General features: G+C 38.4%; 1 long non-coding RNA gene across 1 annotated transcript; it reads right to left on the bottom strand.

Moving 5' to 3' along the window:
- Positions 1-700: 700 nt before the first annotated feature.
- On the bottom strand, positions 701-18,140 carry LOC139795540 (uncharacterized). The gene is made up of 3 exons (XR_011725556.1): positions 17,280-18,140; positions 17,041-17,142; positions 701-2,288 (listed from the first exon to the last, which is right to left on the bottom strand). It is a non-coding gene; the product is annotated as an uncharacterized lncRNA (long non-coding RNA).
- Between the last annotated feature and the right edge of the window lie 832 nt (positions 18,141-18,972).

The following is an 18,972-nucleotide window of genomic DNA, read 5'->3' on the forward strand; positions in this document are numbered from 1 at the left end:
AATTCCCTTAAACATTATTTTCTATTTGATTTTCAGTACAGCTAAGAATGTGGGAGATTTTTGTTACCCACATAGTATAAGAAAGTAATGAAGGCATTTTTCATTTCAGATTTTGCTGTTATTAGAGCAGTGCAAGATATTGTTCACACCACTTGAAGCTTCAGCATGCACAGCATGAAAATAATCACTACAGCTGACAGGCATCTTCCTGCATCACCCTTCTTTCCACACTCAGCTCTCCATCTCTGCTTCCAGAGCTGTTTAATTCTGAGCAAAAGAAAACACTTAGTTCCAAAACACCTGTGGGTTTCCAAAAGCTAAAAGTCACAAACTTTCTGGTAACTGCAACATACAGCTGGAGCAATGAATAAGGAGGCTGAATAAGGAGGTTAAGCTGCTTCATTTGATAAGCTTAAGAGAAAAGCTTGCAAGATCAGCCTAATGCAATTCAGAAAGATACCTTATAGGAAAGGAGGAATGTAAACAGGAGGTATACTTTGAACCCATAATCCAGCCAGCCATAGATATTCCAAGAAGATAAAAGTGTTCTTGCAAACATTCGTTTTAATTTGAAAAGCTGTTTGGCCCATCAATTCTTTTTTGTTTGCATTAATGGGATTTTGTTCCTATTACTCTTCCTCCAGTCCCTTTTCATATGCAGAAACAAGTATATTTGCATATGAAACAGAGTATTAGCATGTTTTTTTTTTTATTGATAAGCCATGGGCTTTAAAAGATACTTCCATACATGACAGGAAAATAAATAGTGCCAGTGAGGTAACCATTCCCACAGAGAATTCAGACAATCTGTAAATAATCCATAGCATAAAATTGTTTGCTGTTTGACAAATGCTTGAAAATAATGATTGTATCCATGAAATTCAGGATTATGAACAATAAAAAATAGGATACATTGAGTCAGATAATTCACAGCAGTACTTTGACAGAGCTAATTGAAAGTCTCATTACCCTTGAAAGAGGCTACAATAGATGTGGTACTTTCTTGATGGCACAGACTGTTATGGCATTGTTCACAAACACCAGGAGCATTACAATTTTAGCAGATCAAAAAGTTAAATAAATCTATCATAAACATCTTCTGTTAGGTAGGTCAGAAGTACAAAGAAAAGAAAAGTAAGCCAATCCAACTTTACAAGATTAACAAGTCTCCATTAATGACATAAAAAGTACTTAGACAAATTACAAAAATGCAATAAATCTTAATTGGTAAGACCCTAAGACCTTTTTTTCTGCAGTTAAAAATAAAACAAGAAGTTGACTAAGTTTTTTTTAGTATGTTTTTCACCCAGAAACTATACATCTGAAAAAAAATAAATTGGTTCCACTGTATTTATTTATTTATAGGACCAATTAAAATTGGCTAATCACTTGGTGTTATGTTTAATCTCTTGTTGTTAATACCTTAAGCTGTTCACACATTCTCCTTCAAAGACATGTGCAAATAAAAATTTCCTGTAATCACAAACACTTCTTGGGTACTTCCATCACTAACAGCAAAAAATGAAGTCTGTGATCTTCTGTATCCAGCAGAATAAACAAATTCAGGCATCAAACTTTGAATAAAGTGTAAGAGAGAAAGTAATTTACCCAGCATAACAGTGTTCATTAAAGTCTCAGTTTTGTATGTAGAGGTCATCCATTCTTCTGAATAAGATATTCTATCATGTATGCAAGCTAGTAGCAATTCATGAGATGTATTAGATAAAGAACAAATCAACATTGATAAGCAATTTTAAATGAGACTCAAAATGAAGCAGAGAATAAAAAGCATCTAATTATTGATCCTCTTACCTGCAGCAGGTTTTCATGCATAAGAAATGCTCATAGTTTCCATTGACCAGTTCCTCTATCTTAGAAAACTTTTGCTTTTGAAATGCACTCTCCAGATAAATGGAACAAACACCCAACAGATTCATAGAATACAATCTATGTATTTATCCATGCCTTATTTTTTGACACAATTCTATTTTTTCAGTTTCTTGGCTTTTTCCTTTCTTTTCACTATGTTCTCAGAACACTACTGCATGTCCTCCTGAGAAACATAAAGCCACTATTATGGCATTCCTCATTGAGCTCCAAAGTGTAATAAAGTAATTTCCATATACTTTCTGATCATAGCAGCAGAAGAAAAGGTGAAAACTCTTCCTATCAATGAGTTGCACATATATAGTGTTTTACACAGAGATAGTTCAACTCTTCAACTGACAAAAAAATGCAGACTTTGTCAGAGAACTGCAATGATGTAAGTTCTCAACTTCGCACACACTCTGAAAGAAAAAAAAATAAAATTATTCATTGTTAAGGAGATTTGAGTGACACAAACAACCCTAATCCAAAGGCAAAATTAAATTTGATATTCAAGTGTCAAATGGAAGCTCTCTAATTTAGTGAAAGCTTGTTGAAAAAATCCAGCTTGCCAAAATATTCATGAATATCATGGACTTTCCTTTCACTTTGTTGATGTGTGGCTCAGCATATGTAAATTACCTCATTATAGTCTATTGAATTAGAAAATTTTCAGGAAGTAAGAGTTTTGTAAGCACCCATACAGGCTCATAATTTCTTTCAAGAGGATGAAAGCTCTGAGAGGATCATGTAGCTCATTTTCCCTCATGCTCATGAAATGAAACATATCTCTGTAGAGTATGAGATGAAAAAAAAAAGGGAAAAAAAGTACTTAGCCGCTCTGACTGTGGCTGCCTGGGTACTTCAACTCCGAAGAATGAAGAGCACTAAGAAAAAAAATGCTAGAGGAACGGCAAGGGGAAAATGAGGCATTAATTTAATTCTGCTTTAGTTTATTTCAGAGTTTGTTGTCAGCATGAGGAGGAACCAGGAGACTTTGCTTTAAGACATCTGCCTGTTATGACTGTCTCAGAAAAAATAATTAAATTAAAATATTTTTAAAATATATTTTTTGAAATTACTGAAATACTGCTTGCTGTTATGGGAGGAGATCTGCAAAGAGTTGGGGAACGGGTTGTATTCACCATCAGGAAAGTGGAATCAAAGTCATAACCTGGCAAACAGTTGTTCATTTCCCCTTTGTTCCAGTCACCCAGATGAATGTCACTGATGATGCTAATGCAGCGTTGGAAAGGTCTTGCTCTTCCATGCCCAGACGGAAGAGTTTTCAACATCCAAATCAGGGAACTGAATTCAGTCTGGGGTTAGAGACAGCAGAGCATGTTGAAACCAGGAGTAGGGGACAATTGTTAGCTTGCCAGACTTCCAAAAACCACAGTTAATTCTGTAGAGCTCAGAGCACCATGCAGTCCTCCATTTCAGTGGTCCCTCTGCTTGCCTCACTGACATCTGTCACCCACGAGAGCAGCAAATCATAGAATAGGCTGGGTTGGAAGGGACCTCAGAGATCATCGAGTCCAACCCTTGATTAACTACCACTGCAGTCACTAGACCATGGCACTGAGTGCCACATCCAGATGCTGTATGAAGAGAGTTTAGTCCAGGCACCAAGAAGTGTCACTTCAGATAGTCCAGCACTGTTTCGAGGCACACACTTGATTTCTGTGACTGTGATCAGTCCAGATCTGACCCAGTGAGACTCTGGAGCCCAAGCAGACAGCTGTAACCAGATGCTCTCCCAAAGAGGGTTTCTCAATGAGTGCAACCCATCCATGGAAGCAGAGGCAAGGAGTGTGAGGTGGAGCTGCAGACAAAGCAGGGGCAATGCAGGGATGGGGTGCAAAATGAGACTTTCAGGCCTATCAGAATCCAGATGAAGGAGGGAAGCTGTCTGCTAAGCCAGACACAAGGGGGTACATGATCCCTGGAAGCAGGGAGTGGAGCCAACCATAGTAAACTGGACAAATTGGACTCTAGCACAACGGTAGCTTGTCCACAGGGCCTGATCATGCTCTCCTAAATGCTTCCTCCATGTCCATGGACACAGTTGTATCCTCATGTAAGTCAGCCTACACTCTAGAAGAGAAAGATGTTACTGCATTCCTAAATACTTCTGCATTAAACGTAGTATTTCAGTATTAATCACCCTTTTGATTTTGTACAGGACCATCAAAAAGCTGTGAGACTTCTGAGGGAGAGTTAGAAAGTCAACTTTAGAAAACAGTGAAACGTCTCTTGACATAGAATCTGGAAAAGGTACGTTAAATATGGGGCTCCCATTGCTTTCATACATCTCTACGTTCAACTTGTTTCCCTGTGTCCTTTCAGGATCTGGTCTTCCAAATGGATCAGACTATCTCTGAGGAATTGCAAGAAAATGAGAGAACATCACTCCAGTGCACAGCACCTTTCACTGCTTGCCTCTCTAGATTAAGAGCTCCAGATAAGGCCTTATCTACTTTTTGGCAGCAGTCAGAAAGTTGTTTTTCTTCAAGAATATATTACAGCAAGTTAGGTACCAGAGAAAATAGCTGTATTTGCAATTTGCTTCCTAAAAGGCTGTAAACACAGCAAAAAAGAGGAAGTTGTTTTAAGTATCGGGTATCATCCACAATCACTTGTGGGCATTTTGAATGATTCTGGTGTTGCATATACATCTCACTTCAAAATTTTACACACAGGGGCAGTTTTGCCTTGTCTTTTACTTCAGTACTGCCAATTGCTGCCCCTCTGCTGCAGTTTTCACATAATGCTTACTTCCTGCACTCCCTCAACACTTTTCTTTCTCCTTTTTTCATCTCTCACTACTACTGAGTTTTTTGACAAGGGGCTTTAGTATATGCTTTTAATTTCCTGTATCTTTCTGGGTATTTTTTAGACTTCTTGGAGTCAACCAGCCTTACCATATCAGGTCTCATAAGGCCACTCATTCTCACCCCCTTCAAAGCCCTCAAAAATTAAACAGCAGCTCTCTGTAAACTAACACTTTTAAATTACTTCCATTCACACTTCCCAGCATGTTCAGCTTTGCTAAAGAAGATTTCAGGACAGATCTCAATGGCTTGCCTGCCTGAACAGGTTATCTGCTTTTTTTTTCCTACAACTCCATCACAGCAAGATACCACAAGTAAAGAACACCATCCCACAGGATATTTCTTCCCCCCCCCAAAAAAAAGCCAGTCCACTTGCACTTGGGTTTACCACAAAAACAGATATTGAGGAAGAAACCACAAAGATGCTTTCTGACAGATAACTAAAATGAGAAGTTTGGGTAACTATTCGCATATACATCATTAATATGCATATGCAATGCTCCAAAACTGTCTGCAGTAGTCCCTGATTTTGATGCAATCTGAATGTGCAGAAAATCTTTCTTTCGTGTTATCTTCAGAGCAAAGACAAACCCAAAATTTAACCCAAACACAAAAATGTCCACAGTACTCAAATAAACAAACAGTGGATTTCATATGGATAGACAGAAAAAAGGTAGAAATGAAAGAACATGGGCAAAAAAAAAATAGCCAACACCATAACTGTAGTTTCCCCTTAGGTGTGCTAGCAATCTCTGCAAACATAACTCTTGATTTCTCTGTTTTCCACTGACTGAGGATTCAGGTGAAATCCATTTAATGATTGGCCCTCCTATGGCTAAACTAAAAATGAAAAGTAACAACAAAAATACTTTTTAATGACTGAACATGTAAAGAATGCAGAATATTTAATATAAATGTGCTTTACCTTGCACACTGTGCAATGTGAGTGGGCATAGACCACAAACAGGCTGCATTTAATACTGTGTAAACAGCACAAAGCAACTATAAGGCACTGAGCATGCATCTTCAGGAACTGCATCACAACACCATCTCTGTTCAAATTCCAATACCCTTGATCTGGACAAGCCTCTTTTTACCAAGGAAATAATGTAGAAAAAGCATCAAAAACTTTTCAAAGAGGGTTATGTCAAGCTAATGCTGCAACAGGCACTTTTTCAGCTATTCCAGCTCTTGTAGCTGCTGCAATTGAATGTTTCTAACAGGAACAGGGCAGCCATGAGCCACACCATCACTGGGAGGTCACGATTCAGTTCAACATCACTTCATGCTGCTTTCTTTTGAGCTGCAGGCTCTCATATGCACAGCACAGACTACCAGCTCCTCTCTCAGCAAGGTTTGTCATTACCTCATGCAGTGCTTCTGTTAGTAGGCTTATAGGAAACAAGCATGTTATTCCATGTGTAGACATAAAAATCAAAATAATAAAGGTTGAATTAATTTAGAGTTTTGGCCAGAAACCCTGAGTGACCTTTCATTTCAGCAGAATAACTTCTTTATTTTCTACCACTGATGGAAGCGGAGCTGCTCAAAGACATTTCAAAGCATCCAAAATATATTTAATGCTTTAATTCCCCCAAGTTATGATTAGGCAAATATAGAACTTGGGCTTCCTACTTGTGTCCCTAAACTAAATCTTAAGCAACCCTCAAAACCAGAACAAGAACAAATACAAGCACCTTCAGTCCATGCCACATCAGTGAAAACATGCAACCAGAATTCAAACTTGAGTCTAGAACCAGAATATACAATATACTCCATCAGTGACCCCACAAGAATTTAAAGGAATAATACAAAAGAAACTAGCAGACATGTTTTAGTAATTGGTTCTTGTCTTTCTAGTGAAATAAAAAGTTAGCTGTCAGGACTCAAAACTCACATCTAGGCAATGGCTGTCCCCAAGCCAGAGAAACTATAGAAGGTTAATACTTCAGGGAAGAAAATATGAGTGACAGCAAGCACTGGTGCAAAATGAATGCAGCACCAGTTTTTAAAAAATGCTCTCATTGATTCTTGGGCACTTAAGCCCACATTCGTGGAGCAAATAAGTAAACAGAGAACAAGCCTGAACTTCTACCTGGGATATCACCTGTATTAATGGTGGGCAGGGAATGTGACTGAGCATCCAAGATGTGTTGCCAAATGATTCAGTGCCATTATTGAGTACTCCATTAATCCTGAATGGAGTAACCTAAGCCTTAAAATAATAAACAAACAAACAAAAGCAAACAACACCCCCCACACAGACACCTCTATTAAATGTTGAGAAATTACAAAACAACTCATCAGTCTTTGAACAAAACTCTAGCTGATGATTTTCAGAAGCTGTCTTTGGAGTCACAGCTAATAATTACTGTTCTCAAGACTGCAAAGTTCCTTGGTTGTAGCAGAAATGAATATTCATACACTGCCAACCCCATCTAATAAAAATATGGAAGAAAAGGAGGTCGCTGCAAAGTGGTTTTACGTGGGGTAGTTAAAAGGAATGGTACAAAATGTCACCACTGGTAACACTAGCAGATGCCAGGATTCATCTCTCATATTTCAAGATGTCAAGAAATTAGGTCTCTGAATCTAAACTAACTACCTTCAGCTCCTGTTATAATCAATGGGGAAAAATACAAGCACTGCAGAAGCATAATTCATCTGAGCTGTTTTAAGTAACTGTCTCAGGCATTCACATCCTGCAGCTACATGAAAGAAAGCATTGGCCTGTTTCACCATAATGAATGTGTCAGTGCCTAAGTAATAATCACCATTTTCACCATAATATGCTATAACTTAATTCTGAAACAAATGTTTCCTTGACATTTAGGGGTTTAAAAGCTCATGGTAAGGGAAGAATGAGGGAAAGCTTGACTCCAAGATCTTTCAGTGTCTCCCCCTCTCATAATACTTATTGTGGAAGTAACAGATTACCATTAACAATTCTTAAAAATTAAAATAATAAATCAGTGGCCACCAGACAACTCATAAAAACCTTAAGAGTATTTGAGGAGAGAGAAGTTGGCATTATGCGTGACTGGGCTGTACAATATTTATTATGATTAAATTAAACTGAAAGTTAAATGAGAGGAGAATAAAATAAGCTAGCTAGACCTCCTACCTCAGTTTCCCTAGTCCTATTATTTATTAAATACTGGTAAGATTAAGAATATATCTTATATGATCAAATGAAAGGTATTATAAAATCTATAGCAGAATGTATTCCCACAAGTGTGAAATAAACATATATTTCTACTAGCAAGTGATTTATGAATAGTTCTGACCTTGGGTTGCACAAAACTATATCATAAAACTATAACTTCCTTATATTCCAGTAGACACAAATACTATTTGCTTTTTCTGTAATTTTAAAAGCTACTAAAAGATTTGAAAGCTTTTACTGCTTTTTCTGTCTATAAACTGTATACTATAATGAGTGTACCATTTAAATTATATGCAAATATAAGGAAGCTGGAAGCTAGAAAGTTACTGGAAGCCTCTACACTGATGTTCATTAGAAGTGAAATATTAATTATTAAATCTTTTCTTATATGGTCTAGTTTTCAGATATTCAAAAGACACTTAACTCCTTTGGTATTTCCTTTATTATTACCCCTGGCTGTGTATTATGCACTACAAAATTAAAACACTTCATCCCACTCCTATTCATGTAATTTTTTTCATTTCTGCTACTGTTATTACCTGAGGCAGAAAAGTATACATGTGAAAGGCTGCCTTAATCTTGTCACCAGCAGCTGTCACACTTCATTCCTCTTCCATACGAATCTATACACACACATACCCTTGAGGGCTTAATCCCTGACATCTAAAGCAGAGACACAAATCAACACATATCTTGAAAAATCAGTTTGCTGAAGTCCATATACACAGAGAACAGGAGCTGAGGCAATCCACAGACTGGCTGCATTTCTTCTACAGAAGAAAAATATTTGCATATATGGGAGATGAGCTCACTCCCAAATGGTTGAGTAAAGTCTAGTCCTTCCCAGTTTCCCTTGTTGATCAAAATTAGGAACCAATGCCATGAAAAGCAATGTTCTAGACTGAATTTTTTTTAACTGTTATTATTTATGCTTCTGCTAATCTTGGTCATTCTGGAATGTGAACTAAGCCTTTCCAAAACATTTTCTCATGGCAAGTCACTCATATGACTTAGGCGTACATAAAATGTCGCTGAGGGGAGCTGCTCAGGTGCCAGCCCAGCCCAGAGGGAAGCAGCAGAACTTGGGCACAGGGGGGTTTCGTCAGAAAAGGAAAAGCCAGGGCAGTGGAGAGATCCACCAGGAGCCAGCAGCTCTGTGGCAGCCACTGGCAAGGCTTATGGTGACCACAAAAAGTGTCCTGGGAAGCATCAGAGACCAGAGCAGACAAACAGAGTGTGTGGGGCATCAGCAAGGGCCTGGGTGCAGCACTTCCCATGGCAGGTCATGGGGAAGTGTGTGCAGGAAGGGTGGCATCACCCTGCCAGCCCAAGAGAGGAGTTCAATTGATGTTCATCACCCTCTCGGGAGCTTAGTTCTGGTAATCTACCCAGAAAGTTCTCTTCTTCTCTGCACTTGAGAAAATGGATGTGGCAACACAGACAGAGCTCCCATAGAAACATGCAGCCATCCAGAGCTCAGGATGCAGGGAGTGCCACAGCCTTTCAGTGGGATTGGGTGGCAATAGTGGGAAAAACTGTGTGAAGTGTGATGACCCCATTCTGGTGGCAGAGTTAGGAGAGGAAGGGAGGTAGGGGGGTTGGAACTAGATAATCTTTATGGTTCCTTCCAACGCAAACCATTCTATGATTCTATGATTCTATGAAAACTAGTGTTCATAGCCTAGAATTGTGGAACTTATCCCCCAAAGGTAGATCACCTTTGTAAAACCCTTGTAAAAATTATTCACAGCTTTGTTTACACAAACCATAATCTTGCATTGAAGTCTATTTAATGCTGACTTGTGATATTTTCCCCACATGAAATCTCAGCCTCCCAGATAAGCATACAACCTCCCTACATTCTTTGCTTATGTTGACAGTGGTTTAAAACTTGAAAAGGAGAGATTTAGGTTAGACATTAAGAAAAAATTATTTCTGGTGGTAAGATGCTGGAACAGGTTGCCCAAGGAAGTTGTGGCTGTTCCCTCCCTGGAAGTGTTCAAGGACAGACTGGATGGTGCTTGGAGCAACCTGGTCTAGTGGAAGGTGTCACTGCCCATGCAGGGGAGTTGGAACTAAATGATCTAGAAGGTCCCTTCCAGCCCTAACCATTCTATGATTCTATGACAAATAAAAAACTTCTGATTGTTACTTTTCTGGCTAAGTAAAGTTTTTTTCTCAACTGAATAAGAGGTATTTCCCATGTGAATGGTATGCTCACAGTTCAGGCTCCTTGTTTGCAGAATTTCCTATCGAACTTTTGGATTTTTGTGGAAAGAAGTTTTATTGCTTGATATTGCAATAGACCCTTTCATGTTTGTGGATGAAGACATACATGAGCACAGGAAACCACCTCTATTTTTTTTCCCTGTATACTGCACTTGAAAGAAGTGGAACAATAATTTAAGACCTGCAGGCTTCTTCCAAGGCACCTGCTCCACTCCTATCTTACTTCTGCTAGGATTACAATAGGAAGAGGCTGGTCCCAAACCCATTTTGCCTTTTCATTTTCTTTGCCTCTTCATCTATTTTGTACCTCAAATTCAGTGCCCACTCACACACAACCACTGGTGTTTACCATCTACCACACACACCTGGGGAGTGTGCAAGGAAGAATGTGGAATTATCAGATCTGAATAACAGCTGTCTCATACATTTTGATTGATGCAAATCTGTCCAGGGATTTACAAGAACCTTAGGGGTTTTACAGAAATCAGCCAAGAATTTTTAAGGTTTCCTCACTTTTGTGTGAATCAGCACATGTAGAGAATCATTGTCCCTGTAAGAAAAAGGACCAATTGCATGTGATTTCTGAGGAACAGCAGGCAGGCCTTACCTTTCACAGGGTCTTGGCACAGGAATGGACTGCTAGGCTCTCTCACTGGAAATCAAATGATATTGAGTTGTGTTTCAGGGTTATTTGAAAGTTGAATACTTTCCTGAGGAATTGTTTCTGCAGTGATTGCCAATTTTCTGCTTGAGAGGTTTATGATCAAATAGTTTCTAGCAGGAGCTTTTTGTTGGGCTCTTTCAGCTGCTGGTTTTCCGAGGACATTTGGTAGTGAATGTTCAAATTTCTTCTGCCGTTTCTGTTAACATTTACAGAACAAATTTCAGCACCTGCTTGAAGATGTGACGCACTGATAACACAGAGATGGAGAGAATATGGGATCAGCTGTGGCAGGAAATAATAAATAGAGCACTCTAACTACACAGCAGAAGATAAAGGTACAAATCCACTGGCAGATGCTAAATAATTTCACATTTTTTAAAAAGGTTTGATATTTATTTCAAACTCACTTCACAAAGGACCAGACTGGCTGGTAGGACACATCTGTCCCATATATCCTCCCAGGGCAAGTTCATTTCCAATGAAGTTTGCAAGCAGTACATCCTGAGGTCACTTTTAGACATCTGAGCATAGCTGTTACAAAAACAATTCTAAATCATAATATTTATTCTGAGATGCTGAGAGGCAACTAAAAATCCATAGTTAACTCAGCACAAAACAGGCATAACAAAGCTTGAATATGCTGGGGGAGTCAACAGGAAGTGAGAGACACTGAATAACCTGACACTTGCATGGAGCAGTATTAGAATAGTAGTAACTATTTGATTCCACCACTGTATGCAGAAGGTTGAGTAAATGAGTCACACTTAAGTTAATATTGGACATAAAAACAAGCCATTAAGAGGCCATTCCTACAGCATTTGCATTTACAAGGAAAGCTGTTTTAAAACATACATACTAAGAAAATTGAGACTCACCATGGAGACTTAGAATAAGCTGAAAAAAACAGCAGTTACAATTACTCTCTTGACATAATCCCAGCAGCTGAGTAAGTGGGATGGCCATTACAGTGGTGAGCAAGCAGCTTTATTCTGTGTGGATTCTTCCTTTTACCATTTGTTTTATATTGGATTTGGTTTTCTTCCTAATTGAATATAATGCTTGTGAGACTTGAGCTGACAAGGTTGGAAAATTAAGTCGAATATGCTTGTTTCTAAAATCAGTAGAGCAAAGGCAGAAACTGCAGTCTTGCCCAGCTAAATATGCCCTCTGTGTTGTAAACTGAGGAAGAAACCATTAGTGTAAATGCTAAAAAACAACTATCTTGTTCCAGCAACTGCATTAAAACCATGTATTTACTGGGTAAATAGAGCTCTCATTCACTTTCAGAGCCAATTATACCTAACCTAGAGATCTATCAGTAAATCATTGACTATTACTATAATTGTCAGACTTTTCTCTTTTATTATTACTGCTTTCAGAGCCAACAGACTACTTTGTGATAGGCTGCATACTGTGTGTATATATTTAGAGAGAGCGCATACGGGCTGTAGTAAAAGACAGGCCTAACTCTGTGGCAGATTAAGCCCATAGCTCAGGAATCTTCTACTGAGAGAGCCCATAGCACACCAGTGAAAATTCCTCCTCAAACCATTATAATTTCCATTCATGAGCAAACCAGGTGACAGATGAAACAAGAAACTTTGCAGAAGACAAAGCACAGACAAATGAAGTGACTTGCCAGCACTCACATCATGAATATGTAACAATTAAGCTCAGTCTTTTGGGAGCATCACAAACACACCGTTGTTATATTTATTTTGTTGGCGTCCTTCCCTCTTTCTCTTTTTCTTTCTGTCCATGTCCAATTCCACTTTACATTGTGTATTTTGCTCCTTCTAACCTGACAACACCTGGCCCATGGGGAGCACTGGACAGACTGGAATGACACAGCCTTTCTCCCTCTGCTCTCTTCTGTCCAGGTAATTATGAACCTACTGGCAAGGTTTCCTCAGCCTTTGGGGGAAGTCTCCTTGGACTCATCTTTCTCATACCTATTTTCTTTCTTCATTCCTTTTTCAATGCACACTTTCATCCTCCCCATGGCAACATTGCCATAGAAAGCAGAAAAGAAAAACTTTCTCTCTTCACTGCTGTTTAGTGCTTCTTGTTCTTGCTCCCTAGTTGCTTAAGCAGTTTCTGTACCCACACTACTGAGATCAATTTTAATTTTCTTGCAGCTGTCATTTATTCAAAGTATTCAGTTTCTGCTTTGTGGCTTCATAGAGGAATCTGTAGCTATTGTTTGTCACACAGTTTTCACATCTTTGAGCAACCTTCTCTTGATTTGTTTAGAAATATTGGCAATTTCTATTATAATCCTGAAGTAAAAGATCATCCACCTTACTGCACACTTCACCTCATTCCAATATTTAGTATGCACTGTTTCCAACTCTCCATTCCCAAATTTTGTCTTAGCCAAACCAAAGACAATTAATTAACTGACATAATACAACACTTGCATTGTATCTTTTTCAAGCACTGCTTTTTTCAAACCTATACCAGAGGGAGGACAACTTATAAATGCAAACAGATAATTAGTGACAGAGCAAAGATGACAGGAGGACACTGAGCCTTTCCATCAGGGGAGCAAACATTGCCTTCCAAGTAGAAGCTGAGGCAGTATTTCAGTTAATTCATCTCAGCAGTGAAAAATCTGTTCAAAACAAGCCAAACAAGAAAGCACAAAGTCCCAGATGAATATACTTATTACTTTCTGTAACCTTCTCAACAAAGCTATCAAGGCTAATGGTAGCATTAATAGGCAAATGCAAATCAAAAGCAATCCCTGGAGGAATTTATATCCAGTCAGCAAGAGAGAACGTAGCTGGTCTCTGAAAATTAACACCTTATCAGGCAGGAATAATGATGAGAGAAAAGCAGGAATACAGTTTGGTAGTTAAGAGAGACCCTCTGTTTTCTTTGCTGGTTTCCTGTTACAGTCCTACAGCTTTAATAAATGAGCAAGTCAAAGGTCAGCCCCTGCTAATTGGGAGGTAGGAACTTTTAGGTCTGCCTCATGTAAAGAGTCAGTAATTCTAAATTACTGCTTTCCAACTCGATGTTGGGAGTCATGGTTACAGCACCATGTATGAATTAGAAAGCTTCAAAGAGCAACTATGATGCCTGCTGTAATTCACATACCAAGTGGGCAAAGAAAAAAATACACTGTACTGCATATTTTATCATAATCAAATTGGTATCACACCATCAGTCATGGGAATAAGAATAAGAAGCTTCTTAATGTTAATGGTCTTCTAATAAAACAAACCAGACATATTCAGTCTCTGGAAATGTCGAGATGGGTGCCTTAAAACTGGCTGTTGCCAACTAATGGCAATTTCTTGGTAAATAAGAGGAATTTATTCAAAACATAAGTTGAAATACTAGCATTCTTTCATGGTGTGAAAGGGTATATTAGTTTTGTGAATAATAAAAATACAGCTTTCAATTTAAGAAATAGGAAAATAGTTGTGTGACTGAGGACATAATCTCAGACATAACAATAAATATTTCAGCGTACGGACATTTTGCACCTTAGATATTATAAGACTGGTGCTCCTTCCTTCCTTCCTTTCCTTTCTTTCCTTCCTTCCTCCCTCCTTCTCTTTCTTTTCTTTCTTTCTTTCTTTCTTTCTTTCTTTCTTTCTTTCTTTCTTTCTTTCTTTCTTTCTTTCTTTCTTTCTTTCTTTCTTTCTTTCTTTCTTTCTTTCTTTCTTTCTTTCTTTCTTTCTTTCTTTCTTTCTTTCTTTCTTTCTTTCTTTCTTTCTTTCTTTCTTTCTTTCTTTCTTTCTTTCTTTCTCTCTTTCTCTCTTTCTCTCTTTCTCTCTTTCTCTTCTTCTTCTTCTTTCTTTCTTTCTTTCTTTCTTTCTTTCTTTCTTTCTTTCTTTCTTTCTTTCTTTCTTTCTTTCTTTCTTTCTTTCTTTCTTTCTTTCTTTCTTTCTTTCTTTCTTTCTTTCTTTCTTTCTTTCTTTCTTTCTTTCTTTCTTCTCTCTCTCTCTCTCTCTCTCTCTCTCTCTCTCTCTCTCTCTCTCTCTCCCTTTCTCTCTTTCTCCTTGTATTCTGTAACTTAAAGCCTTCCTTATTTTCATGTTATGGAACCAACAGCTATTTCAGTACAAGCTTGTTTCTTAGTACTACTCTCCTACCAAAAAAGCATACTTTCAAGATGACCATGTAGTTAACTTTAATTGTACAGAGATAGAGATGCCAGAAAGTCCCTATGCATTACATGCAGAAATCTTTGCCTGTGTCTATCTATCCTACTACACTGGGGAATAAACACAGTTTTGCCTTCTAGAAATATGGAACAACAATTGTTCTATACTGCAGAATCCAGACAGGATTTGACTTGTTTGGAGATGTTGCCAATCTCTGTTGCTTCTATGTGCAACTGGGACCAGACAAGCATTTTACTTCAGGTAATAAGAATTCAGACACAGAAAAATTTTAATGTTAGAAAACAAGATATTCCTGTATTTTTATTTAGTGGCAAGAGACAATAAGAACCTTGAAGATATTTTCTGCACTTGATAATCAGCTTAAAATGCTTCATCCTATCTCACATTATTTTCAGTGCATACAGTACGAGTGTATTTAAAGTAAATTTTTAAACAACATCTGTACACTATCAAACCATGCCCAAGAAAAACACCTTTCTGTCCTGAGCCCTGACATTTTTTATTGGAGTTTTTGGGTCCAGAGTCCAAATTTGAAGTAGAAATTACTTGTAGAGATAACAGAAAGATTCATAAATACAGGAAAAAGTCACAATGACAATTCTTCTGCAGAAGCTAATGGGAATCGGGGAGCCCTGAGATTACAAAAGGAGAGGAACATTTATTACTATAATTATCATCTCCATTAGGAAGGATAACAGTCATTTAACAATTATTCTTATTTTAAGAGAGGCCTCTATCAACCAGATAGTATTGTGGTAGGCTCGATGTAAACTTAAGTAAATGTTAATGTCAGACATGAGGAATATACCTATGCTGCTACACAAAAGAGACCAAATGGAACAAGGCAGGACACCATATCCCTCAAATGAATATAACGAATCCTTTTCAAGCACATGTTACTAGCATGCATTCTACAGAATGAAGGAGAGCCATTGGTATTCAGATAATGATGAAGACCCCCAAAATCATCTGGCCAAATAAGCTGGCAGTGGAGGAACTGATAGCAAGCTGACCTAGTAACAATGAGTGCCTCATGTTGAAACTCTAATGACAACACAAGCTAAGAACACAGCATATAGGAGAGCAAGGGAAGGGCTGGCTGACTGGTGGATATGATGGAGCTCTTTGCTGGACAAAGAAAGCAAGTTCTGGGAAGGACTTTTTGAGCATATAAACACAACTTGCAGGGCAGGAGACTTGAAAGAAGAAAACAGAAAAGGTGGCTCTCTTCTAAGGACACAAGAAAAAATATTAGAACAAAGACTGAACACAGACCTCAAGGGACTCAGGTCCATGTACTGCTCTGCTCCTTTATAGATGTGGAGATCTGCTGCTTAACCTCATGGCCTCATTCTCCAGACTCTTGTCTTAGCAGGAGAGACAGAGAGATGAAGCAGAAGGACAGATGATGATAAAGGGAATTTAAAAAATTCAGGCAACCTGAATCGGGGATTCGTTTGCAGAGATGCAAAGTACACAGCAGGTCTGCATTTCCCCGGTGATTCTAATGACTGAAAGTCACTGTAATAATAACTCAAAGTTACACAGTCTCTTTGGGATGGGATTCCCTGTAGGCCAACCTCCCCCATGTTGCAATTCACTGTAGACCACTTTCAAAAGACTCCAAAACATGAAGAGAAGAGAGAGAAAATAAAGAATAATGAAGTGTCTATAATGTTATCCTGAAACACAAAGGCAGGCATGCATGCTGAATGACTGCTATACAAACATCCATACAGCAGCTCCATCTTACAACACTACCTGGCCAGCAGACATACTCATTAGAGTGTGCTGTAAAAAAGGTATAAATCCTTCCTGGGACTGTGCATGAACATTCAGTGAATGAATTAATTTTTACGCCTTTCACATCAGGCAGATGAAACACTAGAAAACAAGAACAAGTTCAGCAAGAAAATATCTGAAGGAAAACCATACAGTGCTGTCAAATAAGAATACTGAATGCCTTAAGTTTAATTTTGCATATAGCTTAATTTTTCATCAATCATCTGATGCACTAGAAAGCCTGGTGTTTGCATTTCATTTTCTTTTCTTTCTTTTTTTTTCTTTTTTTTTTTTTTTTTTTTTAACTTTTGTTACACTTAAATCAACTCTAACTTGTGCAAACATTTGCTTAATACCTACCATAAATCATAAAACAAGGAGTGCTCACAAGGCAGCAGTTAAAACACGGCTCCTTCTCCCTTGGGATGCCATTATTTCTGCAAACACGTATTCAGCCTTTCACTGTATGTGGAAAATATGTCAAAGAAATATAGTTAAATGTTAGATTTACCCCCTGGTGACTTTCTCCTGCATATAGTAGCAACAGTAGCGGCCACCAAGGAAAACAGAAGAGGTGCAAAAATATTTAAGTCACTTACAGAGCAGGAATGAAACCTGGCAGGAGTATTGTTGCATTATTCTGTGAAATAAGTGACAGCTGAAGTGTTCCATGTTTTTGCACTGCTCATGCTGTATTAGACATTCAGTGGGTAGCAGCTGTGCACTACCACTGTAGTCTCATATTTGTCTGCATTCCAGAACCACCTTCTTTTCTCACACCATAATTTCCTTAAACTTCTCAGCATTTGATGTACATTTTCTAGGCTTCTCTTTTCCTTTATTTAAGAAGAGGCAAAGGCAAACATTCGTTTGGAAAGGAGAATGACGTGTAGCAAATATTGTGAAAACATATGTGAAAAGAAACATCAAATACTTATAAAGAATTAAGGACAGATTTTAAAGCAACACTGTAAAACTAAAAGAGATGCCAGCATACTAGCAATGCTTCAATACTTCATTCATTTGTATACTGGGTGACTCTTGGTTTGAAAATGTCTTTTTTGTATACATATTCCTTCTGTAGTTCTAAATGTTGCAGAATGGAACTGAAATTTTTTTGTTGCCCCCCAGAACTGAAATACACAAACAACCAGATAAATAAATAAATAAAGTGAGCACATTCAGTCTGGGGAATAGCATCTAGAATAGAACAAATTACTCGGTTATGGACATTTGGGGTCTAATTACAGTAAAGCTTTTCATATTTTAAGTACAAAGCCGCTGGGTGAGTTCAGCTGGATGCAAAAAGCCTTGCTGAAATCACTAAGGAATGACTAATAAGAGTAAAAATCTCCTATCTTTGTAATTGAGAACGTGGTTTGCTACTGCAATCAGTAGTTATACAACACAAAAGCAATCTTTGTGACTCAGGCTCAGTGTCACAGACATGTTTGGGGTTTGGATGTGTTGCAGGAGAAGAACTTCGAAGTGATGGTAAGCTCAGAGTGAGGACAGGCTCGGTAGAGGACTGGCCAGCAACCAGCACGGCTGCGAACCTGCTTCAGAGTGAGCCCCTTGCCAGTCTCAAACCCCACCTTTTATTGGCCCTTGAGCATGCGCACTTGGGCCAGCCCTAACTGGGCACAGGTGGAGCTGAGCACCGGCTGAGCTCATTACTCGGCAGGTCCTGCCACCTGCTGCCTACATTTCCCCCCCCCCCTTTTTTTTTTTTTTTTTTTTTTTTTTTATTATTTATTAAAAATATATAATTTAGTACAGATTCTATAAATTCTATAGTACAAATTCTATATGGTCTTTTAGTTTTTTTTTTGTTTTTTTTTTTTTTTTTTTTTTTGTTTTTTGTGGATTTTGTCTTTTTTTTTTTTTTTTTTTTTCTTTTTTTTTTTTTTTTTTTTAATGGGGGGGGAAAGATGATACGCGAAGATCTTAGTCGCGTGGCGCCTCGTTGTTCGGGGCTGGTAGTGCTGGTCTGGCTAGGGCAGGGCGAGTCCATTTGCTGGGCACCCAGAGAGGTCCAGAATCCGTGGAGACACAGCTGTACCCTCTTCCGGTGAACAGCAGCGGCCTTGGCCCCATCCATTGTCCTGTCGTCGGATCTTTGTAGTGAATTTGAATTTCAGGCATGCGGATGACTTTGTGCGACGAGTAGTGTAGTAAGACGGGTGGCTCCTGGGAGTCGCGGCTTAGGCTCAAGAAGTTTAATGTAAAGAGAGCCTTACTAAGCCGCATTTGCGGATCCATCAGTCTGCTGTCCTTTTGTTTTTGGAGATA

This window comes from Heliangelus exortis, chromosome 3 (assembly GCF_036169615.1).
Source record: "Heliangelus exortis chromosome 3, bHelExo1.hap1, whole genome shotgun sequence".
Taxonomy (NCBI): domain Eukaryota; kingdom Metazoa; phylum Chordata; class Aves; order Apodiformes; family Trochilidae; genus Heliangelus; species Heliangelus exortis.